Source organism: Suncus etruscus, chromosome 10 (genome assembly GCF_024139225.1).
Source record: "Suncus etruscus isolate mSunEtr1 chromosome 10, mSunEtr1.pri.cur, whole genome shotgun sequence".
NCBI lineage: Eukaryota > Metazoa > Chordata > Mammalia > Eulipotyphla > Soricidae > Suncus > Suncus etruscus.
In genome coordinates this window covers 84,726,585-84,740,700 of record NC_064857.1, presented here as the reverse complement: position 1 = coordinate 84,740,700, position 14,116 = coordinate 84,726,585, and the positions used below count along the sequence as shown (strand labels likewise).

Here is a 14,116-nt window from a genome sequence, read left to right as displayed (position 1 = left end):
TAAAGGTTATCATATTTTAACTTGGAATAAAAAATTTTGAACAAAATAGTTTTGTAATATTTATGAATATAACGTATATACATATATAGTAGTCTTTTGATGAATAATGTTTTAAATCTGAAGCTAATTTTTTTTAATTTTTAATTAATTAAATAGGATAAATCTCACTTTTCTCCTCAAGTTGTTGATCAGATTCAACAACTTTATCAATATCAAGATTTCTTGATAGTTTTTTGGTTTTTTTTTTTGTTTTTTTTTTGGTTTTTGGGCCACACCTGACGGTGCTCAGGGATTACTCCTGGCTGTCTGCTCAGAAATAGCTCCTGGCAGGCATGGGGGACCATATGGGACACCGGGATTCCAACCAACCACCTTTGGTCCTGGATCGGCTGCTTGCAAGGCAAACGCCGCTGTGCTATCTCTCCGGGTCCATCTTGATAGTTTTTTAATATACTGGCTCACTTTCTTCTCATTTACATAAGGTTATTATTATGTTTTTCTTCATTTTTATAATACTGTTATCATTTGGATTATTTAGAAGAAACAATAAACAGATAAAATATATACAAATCAAAGTTAATATCTCTAAATCTTAACACTTGGTCATGAGTCTTTTTTTCTAATTCCACACAAACAAAGATATTTACTTAAAGTTCATCCATCTCAATCTGAATTTCCATTTTTTTTTGTACTGTGTTCACTATCAAGTTTCCCTGAGTTGGGGGAATTTTAACTTGCTCCAAGAAGAATCATATAACTTAATAATTTAAAATCTTCTTGATTTCAACTTAAAAATATTTTCTTGTTTTTGTTCAAAAACATCACAAAGGGTAAAACAAGACCAGATAACCAGCGGTGCACCAGCAGAAAAACAGATCCTTTGTCTGTGAAGGCAGGTGGGAAAAAATCTTCTCCTGCTGTGAGATTACCAACTTGGAGAGACTGAGGGTGCCTGTCCCTGTGAGTGTTTCTCTACTCTTCTGTATCCTGAATCTCTCCTAGGAGAGCTAGAAGAGCCCAACAAAAACTCTCTCCGAGAGGCTCCAGAAAAGCACAGCTACTCAGCTTCGCTTCATAGCCATGGGTTTTTTTCTAACTAATGAACCCCACCTTAACACAGAAAAAAATCACACTACAAGCGTAACAATGGGGAAACCTCAGAGGCAAAAACATTGCACAGAGAATGAAAATGAGAAAACTGATGACCCAAAAAATACCAACTATTTGATTAATGTCTTAGATAAGGAGTTTAGAATAGAAATGTGGAAGATCCTCATGTAAATCAAAGAAAACATAGCTCTGGCTGAACAGTACACAAAGATAGAAATCAGAAAACTCCAAACTGAAATAACAGAACTGATAAACTTTGTAGCTGAACTAAAAATCTCAATGGAAAGCCTCTCCAACAGGGTAACAGCAGAGGAAGACAGAATCAGTGAACTGAAAGATGAAAGGCAGAGCTCCATACAGCAGAAGAGATTGGAAAATAACCTTAAGGCAAACGATCAATACTCAAAGAATGTGAATAGATGAAAATAGAAGTCTATGATAAACTCAACAGAAAAAAAAAAGAAAAACAAATAATCATTTGAGTTTCAGAGGCCCAGGAAGAAGATCCCCAGAAAGAATCAACAGTCAAAGACAGCATCACAGAGAAACTCCCAGAGCTAAAGACTGCATGCAATCAAGTCCTGCATACTTGAAGAGTACCAAATAAAAGAGACCCGGAGAAAACCACCCCAAGACAAATCTTAGTCAGAATGACAAATCCTACGATAAAGATAGAATACTGAAAGCAGCAATATCAAAAAGGGAAGTTACATTCAAAAGAGCATCCATAAAATTTATAGCAGATATGTCACAAGAAACTCCCAAGACCAGAAGACATGGGTGGGATATTGTGACAAGACTGAATGAAATGGATGCTTCACCTAGAATACTGCACCCAGTCTGACTCACATTCAGGTTTGAAGGAAGGACAGAGAGTTTTACGAATAAGCAACAGCTCAGAAACATTACAGATGCAAAATTAGACTTAAAGGAATATCTGAAAGGTCTACTTTAAGACAAGGCATACCAATAGACACACTAAAATTATACACAAAGATGAAATTAAATCCCAGGAAAATCATCTCCCTTAATGTCAGTGGACTAAATACACCAATTAAGAGACCCAGACTGGCTAAATGGATCAAAAGATGAATCTAGCCTTCAAGAAACACACCTGAGTAGTCAGAACAAACAGACTCAAAATCAAAAGCAGGAGAAAAATCATTCAAGCAAGCACACTTTAAAAAAGCTGGGGTAGCCATAATAATAACAGATGACACAAACGTTAGACTCAGAAAAATTGTAAAGGACAAAGATAGACACTTATACTAATCAAGGGATATGTACAACAAAGGCGAAATCATACTACTAAACATATATGCACTCAATGAGAGACCAGCAAAATAGCTAATACAAATATTGACAAATCTGAAAGAGGAAATCAATAATAACAGACTAATTGTGGGAGACCTCAACATGGCCTTATCAACACTTGATAGGTCAACCAGAATGAAACCAACAAAAACATACTGACCCTGAATAAAGAAATGGAAGAAAGAGGCCTAGTATATGTATATGTGTGTATAGATAAATAGATAGATAGATAGATATAGATATATATACTCCTATATATAGATATATATATAGCACATTCACGTTCAGTCCTCAGAAATTTGGATACACATTTTTCTACAATATACATGGGTCATTCTCCAGAATAGACCACATATTGGCACATAAAACATACCTCTATAAAATAGAGAGAATAGAAATGTTGCAGGCTACCTTAGCAGACCGCAGGGTGCTGAAATTAGATGTGAACTACACAGGGACACAGAAGAACTTTAACAACTGGAAATTAAACAGCCTGCTACTGAACAAACAGTGGGTCCAAGATGAAATCAAAGAGGAAATCAAAACTTTCCTGGAAACAAATGACAATGAAGACACAAACTGCCAGAATCTATGGGACACAGCAAAAGCAGTCCTGAGAGGAAAATTTATAGCTTTGCAAGCACACATCAGGAAGGAAGAAGGTGAATACCTCAATAGCCTAATGATGCAACTTATAAAATTAGAAAATGATCAACAAAAGGAACCAAAAATAGGAATACAGAAGGAAATATCAAAACTGAAAGCAGAAATCAATGAAGTGGAAACCTAAAAGACTATTTGAACGATGAAAAAAGCAGATGGTTCTTTGAAAAAATAAACAAGATTGATAGACTATTGGCAAACTCACAAAGAAAGAGGGATAAACTTGATAACCCACATCAGAAATGAAAAGAGGGAGATCATGACAGATATTGCAGGTTTCAAAGGGTATTCAGAGACTACTTTGAGAAACCCTATGCCACTGAATACGAGAACCTGGAAGAAATGTATAAATTCTTGGACTCTTATAACCTCCAACGGTTGAATAACAAGGATGTAGCATTTCTAAAAAAAAATCACCATTGGATTATATGGTGTGCTGCTAAGAAACAATATGTACTACAACTGGGGATTTGAGGGACAAAGTAATTGTATTGTACATGGGTTCAGTTTTGTTTTTCTTAATGTTCTTTGGCTGAAAGTTCAAGGCTGGGATATCATCGATGGAACTACTGAGAATCCTGTTTATGGGTGATTGGGCTTCCACTGTAACTTTACCCTATCCTCTTTCTTTGCATCTTTGTTGTCATAATTAAAATAATAAAAAAAAAATAATTAACAAAAAAAATCACCATTGAGGAAATTAAAATAGTAATCAAATATCTGCCCCAAAACAAAATCCCAGGCTTAGAATTGAATAAATTCTTTAAAACCTTGCAAGAGGAACTACTACCACTCCTGGCCAAGCTCTTTCATGAAATTGAAGAAATGAGAACAGTTCCAAATAGCTTTTATGAAGTCAATATCACCTTGATACCAAAATCAGACAGAAATGCTGCCAAAAAAGAAAATTACAGACCAATATCCCTGATGAACACAGATGTAATGATCCTCAAAAAAAAATCCTGGCAAATAGGATCCAAAGCCTCATCAAGAAGAACATTCACTACAATCAAGTAGGTTTCATCAAGTAGGTATGCAAAGATGATTTAACACTCGTAAATCTACCAAGATAATACACAACATCAATAACAATAAAAAATAAAAATCCCATGATCATATTAATAAACACATAGAAAGCATTTGATAAGGTCCAACAGACATTATTTTTTTATTTTTTGTCCCCCAATTAATAATAGAGACCAGGCAAAGGGCCTGGGTTGAGGTGTATCTGGGGTGCATTTACTGTACCTCCTCTTTCTATACCCAACAGACATTCTTGACAAAAAAAAAAACTCCCAGAAAGATGGGAATAAAAGGAACCTTTCTAAATATACTTAAGGCTATCTAGCACAAGCCAATGGCAAATATTATCTTCAATGGAGAGGAACTAAAATCCTTTCCTCTAAATTCTGGTACAAGACAAGGCTGTCCCCACTCCCCACTCCTATACTACTGGAAGTACTTGCTATAGCGTTTAGGCAAGAAAAAGATATCCAGGGTATCCAGATAGGAAAGGAAGAAGGCAAGCTCTCACTGTTTGCAGATGACATGATACTATACTTAGAAAACCCTAAAGACTATCTAAAAGCTTCTAAAATCAATAGATTCATATAGCAATGAGGCTGGCTACAAAATTAAAACACAAAAATCAATGCCCTTTTTATACACCAATAATGACAGGGAAGAAATGGACATTAAGAAAGCAACCCCATTCTCCTTAGTGTCACACAAACTCAAATATCTTGGAGTCAACTTGACTAAAGACATGAAGGACCTATAGAAAGAAAACTATAAAACCCTGCTCCAAGAAATAAGAGAGGACACGCAGCAATGGAATAACATACCCAGTTCATGTATTGCTCATGAATTGGAGGATTAACATCATTAAAATGGCAATATTCTCCAAAGCATTGTACAGATTTAATGAGATCTATCTAAAGATGCCCATGACATTCTTCAAAGAAATGTATCAAACACTTCTGAAATTAATTTGGAAGAATAAACACCATCGAATGGCTTAAGCAATCCTTGGGAAAAGGAATATGGCAGGCATTACATTCCCTAACTTTAAACCATATTACTAAGCAATATTTATCAAAACAACATGGTATTAGAATAAAAATACACCCTCAGATCAATGAATTATGCTTGAGCACTTAGAGAATGTACCCCTGACATACACTCATCTAATTTTTGATAAAGGAGCAAGAAATTATTAATGATTCAAGGAAAAACCTCTTCAACAGTGGTGTTCGCACAACTGGTTAGCCACTTGCAAAAAGCGAACTCAGACCCCCAGGAACACCATGTACAAAGGTAAAATCCAAATGGCTCAAAGACCTTGATATCAGACCTGAAACCATAAGATATATAGAAAAACACGTATGTGAAACACTCCATGACATTGAGACTAAAGGCATATTTAAGAAGAAAACAGCACTCTCCAAACAAGTGGAAGCAGAGATAAACAGATGGGACTATATCAAGCTGAGAAGCTTCTGCACCTCAAAGGAAATAGTGCCGAGGATAAGAGAGCCAGCCACTGAGTGGGAGAAACTATTCACCCAATACCCATCAGATAAGGGACTAATATCCAAAATATACAAGGCACTGACAGAACTTTACAAGAAAAAACATCTATCAACAGTTTACAAGGATACATTAAGGATATGAAAAAACAACAAAGAAATCTAAATACAAACAGAAGAAAAAAATAATAAAAAAGAGCAGAAATAAACAACAAAGAAACAAAGAAAACCATACAAAAAAATCAATGAGACCAAGAGCTGATATTTCTTTTTTTCTTTATTTAAACATCTTGATTACGAATATGATTGTGATTAGGTTTCAGTCATGTAAAGAACACCTCCCTTCACCAGTGAAATATTCCCACCACCAATGTCCCAAATCTCCCTCCATCCCACCACACCCCCACCTGTACTCTAGACAGACTTACCAGTTCCCTCATTCATTCACATAATTATGGTAGTTCTCAGTATAGTTATTTCTATAACTGCACTCACCACTCTTTGTGGTGAGTTTCATGAAGTGAGCTGGAACTTCCAGCCCTCGTCTCATTGTCTCTGAGGATTGTTGCAAAGATGACTTATTTTTTAAAACCCATAGAAGAGTGAGACTATTCTGCATCTCTATCTCTCCCTCTGACTTATTTCACTCAGCATGATAGACTCCATGTACATCCATGTATAGGAAAATTTCCTAACTTCATCTCTCCTGATGGCTGCATAATATTCCATTGTGTATTTGTACCACATTTTCTTTTGCCATTCGTCTGTTGAAGGGCATCTTGGTTGTTTCCAGAGCCTGACTATTGTGAATAGTGCTGCAATAAATATAGGTGTGAGGAAGGGGTTTTTGTATTGTATTCTTGTGTTCCTAGGCTATACCCCTAGGAGTGTAATAGCTGGGTCGAGTGGAAGTTCAATTTCCAGTTTTTGGAGGAATCTCCATATCGCTTTCCATAGATGGCATTCCCATCAGCAATAGATTAGAGTTCCTTTTTCTCCACATCCCCACCAGCACTAATTGTTCTCATTCTTTGTGATGTGTGCCAATCTCTGTGGTGTGAGATGGTATCTCATTGTTGTTTTGATTTGCATCTCCCTGATGATCAGTGATGAGGAGCATTTTTTCATGTGCCTTTTGGCCATTTTTTTTATCAAAGTGTCTGTTCATTTCTTCTCCCCATTTTTGATGGGATTAGATGTTTTTCTTGTAAAGTTCTGTCAGTGCCCTGTTTATTTTGGATATTAGCCCTTTATCTGATGGGTATTGGGTGAATAGTTTCTCCCACACGGTGGGTGGCTCTTGTATCCTGGGCACTATTTCTTTTGAGGTGCAGAAGCTCTCAGCTTAATGTATTCCCATCTGTTGATCTCTGCTTCCACTTGTTTGGAAAGTGCAGTTTCCTCCTTCAAGATGCCTTTAGTCTCAATGTCATGGAGTGTTTTACCTACGTGTTGTTCTATATATCTTACAGTATCAGGTCTGATATAAAGGTCTTTAATCCATTTGGATTTTACCTTCATACATTATGTTAACTGGGGGGTCTATGTTCGCTTTTTTGCAAGTGGCTAACCATTTCTGCCAACACCACTTGTTGAAGAGGTTTTCCCTGCTCCACTTGGGATTTCTTGCTTCCTTGTCAAAAATTAGGTGATTGTATGTCTGGGGAACATTGTCTAAGAACTCAAGCCTATTCCACTGATCTGAGGCTCTGTCTTTATTTCAATACTATGCTGTTTTGATAACTATTGCTTTGTAGTACAGTTTAAAGTTGGGAAAAGTAATGCCTCTCATTTTTCTTTTCCCTAGGAGTCCTTTAGCTATTCGAGGAAGTTTATTGTTCCAGATGAACTTCATAAGTGTTTGATTCACTTTTTAGAAGAATGTCATGGGTATCTTTAGAAGGATTGCATTAAATCTGTACAAATCTTTGGGAAGTATTGCCATTTTAATTATGTTAATCCTGCCAATCCATGAGCAGGGTATATGTTTCTATTTCCGTGTGTCCTCTCTTATTTCTTGGAGAAGGGCTTTATAGTTTTCTTTGTATAGGTCCTTCACATCTTTGGTCAAGTTGACTCCAAGATATTTGAGTTTGTGTGGCACTAATGTGAATGGGATTGCCTTCTTTACGTCCATCTCTTCCCTATCATTATTGGTGTATAAAAAGGCCATTGATTTCTGTTTGCTAGTTTTGTAGCCCGTCACCTTGCTATATGAGTCTATTATTTCTAAAAGCTTTTTAATAGAGTCTTTAGGGTTTTCTAAGTAGAGTATCATGCTATCTGCAAACAGTGAGAGTTTGATTTCTTCCTTTCTTATCTGGATTTCCTTGATATATTTTTCTTGCCTGATTGCTATAGCAAGCACTTTCAGTACTAAGATGAAGAGGAGTGTTGAGAGAGAACAGCCTTGACTTGTACCAGAATTTAGAGGAAATGCTTTTAGTTTTTCTCCATTGAGAATAATATTTGCCATTGGCTTGTGGTAGATGGCTTTAACTATATTGAGAAAGGTTCTTCCCATTCCCATCTTGCTGAGAGTTTTGATCAAAAATGGGTGTTGGACCTTATCAAATGCTTTCTCTGTGTCTATTGATATGATTATGTGATTTTTATTTTTCTTGTTGTTGATGTTGTGTATGATGTTGATAGAGTTATGGGTGTTAAACCATCCTTGCATTCCTGGGATGAAACCTACTTGGTCGTAGTTTATGATCTTCTTGATGATGCATTGGATCCTATTTGCCAGGATTTTGTTGAAGATCTTTGCATCTGCATTCATCAGGGATATTGGTTTGTAATTTTCTTTTTTGGCAGCATCTTTGTCTGGTTTTGGTATCAAGGTGATGTTGCCTTCATAAAAGCTGTTTGGGAGTGTTCCCATTTTTTCAATTTCATGAAAGATTATGGCTAGAATTGGTAGTAGCTCCTCTTGAAAGGTTTGAAAAAATTTATTAGTAAATCTATCTTAACCTGGGCTTTTCATTTTGGGCAGATGTTTGATTACAGTTTCAATTTTCTCAATAGTGATGGGGGTGTTTAGATATGCTATATCCTCCTTACTTAACTGTGGAAGGTTATATGTGTCCAGGAATTTATCCATTTCTTCTAGGTTCTCATAGTTAGTAGCATAAAGTTTCTCAAAGTAGTCTCTGATTACCCATTGGATCTCTGCAGTATCTGTCATGATCTCCCCCTTCTCATTTCTAATACAGGTTATCAGGTTTCTCTCTCTCTTTCTTTGTGAGTTTTAACAATGGTCTATTAATCTTGTTTATTTTTCAAAGAACCAACTTCTGCTTTCGTTGATTATTCGGATTGTTTTTTGGTTTTCGACTTCATTGATTTCTGCTTTCAGTTTTATTATTTCCTGTGTCTCCCTATTTTTGGTTCCTTTTGTTGGTCATTTTCTAATTTTATGAGCTGTGTCATTAAGTTATTCAGGTATGCCCCTTCTTCCTTCCTGATGTGTGTTTGTAAAGCTATAAATTTTCCTCTCAGGACCGCTTTTGCTGTGTCCCATAGATTCTGGCAGTTTGTGTCTTCATTGTCATTTGTTTCCAGGAAAGTTTTGATTTCCTCTTTGATTTCATCTCTGACCCACTGTTTGTTCAGTAGCAGGCTGTTTAATTTCCAATTGTTAAAGTTTTTCTTCTGTGTGGCTTTGTAGTTCACATCTAATTTCAGAGCCTTGTGGTCAGCAAAGGTAGCCTGCAAGATTTCTATCCTCTTGATTTTATGAAGGTATGTTTTATGTGTCAGCATGTGGTATATCCTGGAGAATTACCCATGTACATTGGAGAAAAATGTGTATCCAGGTTTTTGGGGTGGATGTCCTATATATATCTACTAGTCCTCTTTCTTTCATTACTCTTTTCAGGGCTAGTATGTTTTTGTTGGGTTTCAGTCTGGTTGACCTATCCAGTGTTGACAGGGCCGTGTTCATGTCTCCCACAGTTATTGTGTTATTAGTGATGTCTTCTTTCAGATTTGTCAGTAATTGTATTAGATAATTTGCTGGTCTCTCATTGGGTGCATATATGTTTAATAGTCTGATTTCTTCCTGTTGCACATATCCCTTGATTAGTACAAAGTGTCCATCTTTGTCCCTTACAACTTCTTTAAGTACAAAGTTGGTGTCATCAGATATTAATATGGCCACCCCAGCTTTTTTAAGGGTGTTGTTTGATTGGATGATTTTCCTCCATCCTTTGATTTTGAGTTTTTGTTCTGATGATTCAGGTGTGTTTCTTGTAGGCAGCAGAAGGTTGGATTCATCTTTTGACCAATTTTGCCACTCTGTGTCTTTTACTTGGTGAATTTAGTCCATTGACATTGAGGGAGATGATTGTTATAAGATATAATGTCATCTTTGTGGATGGTTGCTGTGTTTGTTGGTCTCTCTTTTCTTAAAGTAGACATTTCAGTTTTTTCTTTAAGGCTGGTTTTTCATTTGTGAAATTTCTGAGCTGTTGTTTATCCATGAAGCTATGCATCCTTCCTTCAAACCTGAATGTGAGTCGGGCTGGGTGCAGTATTCTCGGTGAGGCATTCATTTCATTCAGTCTTGTCAAAATATCCCACCACTGTCTTCTGGCCTTGAGAGTCTCTTGTGACATTTCTGCTGTAAGTCTTAGGGATGCTCCTTCAAATGTAATTTTCCTTTTTGATCTTGCTGCTTTCAGTATTCTATCTCTATCTGTGGGATTTGTCATTGTAACGAGGATGTGTCTTGGGGTGTTTTTCTTTGGGTCTCTTTTAGTTGGTACTCTTCAGGCATGCAGGATTTGATTGCATGTAGTCTTTAACTCTGGGAGTATCTCTTTGATAATGTCTTTGACAGTTGATTTTTCCTGGAGATCTCCTACCTGGGCCTCTGGGACTTGAATGATTCTTATGTTGTTTCTGTTGAGTTTATCAAAGACTTCTATTTTCATCTGTTCATATTTCTTGAGTAATTTATCCATTGCCTGATCGTTTGTCTTAAGGTTCTTTTACAATTTCTTCACTGTGTTGAGTTTTTCTGCATCTCATCTTCCAGCTTGCCAATTCTGTCCTCAGCTGCTGTTACCATGCTGGTGAGGTCATCCACTGAGTTTTTCAGTTTTTCAGTTCAATTACCTCTTTTTCAGATCTGTTATTTCAGTTTGGAGTTTTCTGATTTCTGTCTTTGTGTTCTGTTCAGATCGATCTATGCTTTCTTTGAGTTCTACAAACATCTTCCATATTGCTATTCTAAACTCCTTATCTGAGAGGTTAATCAGATGGTTGGTATTTTTAGGTCATCCAAGCTATCATCTTCATTCTCTGTGCATGGTGTTTTCCTGTGAGGTTTGTAGTGTTATTTTTTAGGTCATCCAAGTTATTATCTTCATTCTCTGTGCATGGTGTTTGCCTGCAAGGTTTGTAGTGTTATTTTTTTTCTGCGTGTTGTGGTGGGGTTCATTGGTTAGAAAGAGTGCACAGCAGCGAAGCGAAGCAGAGTGGCTGTGCTCTTCTGGAGCCTCTGGGAGAGCTATTTTTCTGGGCCCTTTTAGGCCCACTCCCAAGAGGTTTCAGAGACAGGACAGTGGAAAAACATGCATAGGCAACACTCACAGTCGGGAATCACTGGGCGGGCATAGATTTTCCCAGCCTGATGTCACAAACATGGGACCTTCCTTTCTTCAGAATACTGCAGATAGCCGGTTTTAATGGTCAGACACAGTTCCTTGGCACTCGAGCCCTTGGAAGAGCTCTGGGAGAGCTATTTTCCTGGGTCCTATTGGCCCACTCCCAAGAGGTTTCAGAGACAGGACAGTGGAAAAACACACACATGCAACACTCAAGAGCTGGGTTTTTAAAAGAATAAACAAAATAGAAAAACTGCTGGCAATACTCACCAAAAAGGGGGGGAACACCCAAATAAATAGAATCACAAATGAAAGGGGAGAGATTACAACAGAACCCCAAGAAATCAAAGACATCATGAGGGCGTACTATGAAGAACTAGGCTAGAGAAACCTGAAGAAACCAACAGATTTCTGGAAAAATATCATCTCCCGAGACGGAATAAAGAGGATGTAGAAAGCCTAAACAGTCCAATCACATCTGAGGAAATTGAAAGAGTAATTAAGAAACTGCCCAAGAACAAAAGTCCAGGTCCAGATGGTTTCATGGGGGAATTCTGTCAAACATTCTGAGAAGAATTACAAACACTGATTCTCAAAATATTGAAAACACAAGAATTCTTCCTAACTCCTTTTATAAGTCAAATATCAGACTCATTCCAAAGATGGCAAAGACACTGCCAAGAAAGAGAACTGCAGACCAATCTCACTAATGAACATAGATGCTAAAATCCTCAACAAAAACTTAGCAAACCGAATTCAGCAATATATCAAAAAGATTATACACCATGACCAAGTAGGTTTCATCACAGGGATGCAAGGATGTTTCAACACAAATCAATCAACATCATACAACACATCAACAAGAAGAAAGACAAAAACCACATGATCATATCAATCGACACAGAGAAGGAATTTGACAAAATTCAACACTCATTCATGCTGAAAACACTCAGCAAAATAGGGTTGGAAGGAACCTTCCCAAGATAGTTACAACTATCTATAACAATCTCACAACCAACATCATCCTCAATGACAAAAAACTGAAAACATTTCCACTAAAGTCAGGCACTAGGCAAGACTGCCCACTTCCTCTACTCTTATTTAACATAGTTTAGAAGTACTAGCAATAGCTATCAGACAAGAGAAGGGAATTCAAGGAATCAGATAGGGAAAGAGAAAGTCAAACTATCTCTTTTTGCAGATGATATGATGATATACATAGAAAACCCTAAAAAGTCCACAGTAAAACTCTTAGAAACAATAAACCAATACAGAAAAGTGGATGCTACAAAATCAATACTCAAAAAACAACAGCATTCCTCTATACAAATGACAATGTACAAGAGTCGATCCCATTTAAAACAGTATCTAAAACTATCAAGTATCTAGGACTCAGCCTGACAAGAGAAAGACCTCTACCATGAAAACTTCAAAATGCTCCAGAAAGAAATTGAAAAGGACCTAAAAGGAAATGGAATAACATCCCCTGCTCATGGATAGAAAAAATAAACATCAAAATGACTATCCTACCTAAATTACTATATAGATTTAACACAATCCCTATCCAAATTCAGACATCATTTTTTAAGGAACTAGAACAATCTATTATAAAATTTATTTGGAAACACAAAAGATGTAGGTTAGCCAAATCCTTACTAAAAAAAAAGAAAGAAACTGGGTGCATTTCTTTACCTACCTGAAGCTTTATTATAAGGTCATAGTCATCAAGACAGCATGGTACTGGAACAAAGACAGAGTATCAGACCAGTGGGTTAGAACAGAATATCCAGAGATATACCCACAAGTATACGGTCAACTGATATTTGACAAAGGATCCAAGAACCTGAAATGGAACAAAGACAGTCTCTTCAAAAATAGTGTTGGAACAACTGGATAACCACCTGGAAAAAAACTAAAGATTGATCCATACTTCACACCCTACACAAAAATCAACTCATAATAAATTAAAGACCTGGAAATCAGACCTGAATCTATTAAGTTCATTGAAAGAAAAATAGGCAGAACACTACAAGACTTATACCTCAAAAAAGTCTTTGAGGATGGAATGCCAATGGCAAGAGTAATCACATCAAACTTAAACAAATGGTATTACATGAAACAAGAGTTTCTGTATGGCAAAAGAAGCACTGCTAAAACTAAGACAGCTAACAGAATGAGAAAAATTTTCATACTCGACACATCAGACAAAGGATTGATATCTAGGATGCGCAAAGCACTCAGAAAGGTGAGCCCCCACAAAACCCAATAAAGCCATAGAAAAATGGGGAGAAGAAATGAATAGAAACTTTTCCAAGGAAGACCAAAAAATGGCCAAGAACATAAAAACATATTCACCATCACTCATCATTAGAGAAATCCAAATCAAGACAACAATGAGGTACCACCTAACACCAGTGAGGATGGCACACATAAAAAATAATGGGACTCCGTTGGTGAGGATGTGGTAAGAAAGTAACTCTCATCCACTGCTGGTGGAAATGCTACCTGGTCCAATCCCTATGGAAATCAGTAGCATAATTTTTAGTAAACTCAGAATTGAGCTGCCATATGATCCTGCAATTGCAATCTTGGATATCTCTCCCCAAGATGGAAGAACATTTATCCCAAAGTATGTAGGCACCCCCCTTTCATAGCAGCACTCAACACAATACCAAGAATTGGAGCCAACCTTGATTTCCAACTACAGATGAATGGATCATGAAGATGTGGTATTTATACACGATGGAATACTACACAGCAGTTAGAAATGATACAATCATGGGTTTTGCAGCAACATGAATGGATCTTCAAAATATTATGTTAAACAAAGTAAGCCAGAAGAAGGATAAATACAGAATGTTAGCAGTTCTTAGAAGTATTTAGAACACA

General features: G+C 36.7%; 1 pseudogene; it reads right to left on the bottom strand.

The window, feature by feature from the left end:
• Positions 1 to 4,260: 4,260 nt before the first annotated feature.
• Positions 4,261 to 4,409, bottom strand: LOC126021242 (uncharacterized; annotated as a pseudogene).
• Between the last annotated feature and the right edge of the window lie 9,707 nt (positions 4,410 to 14,116).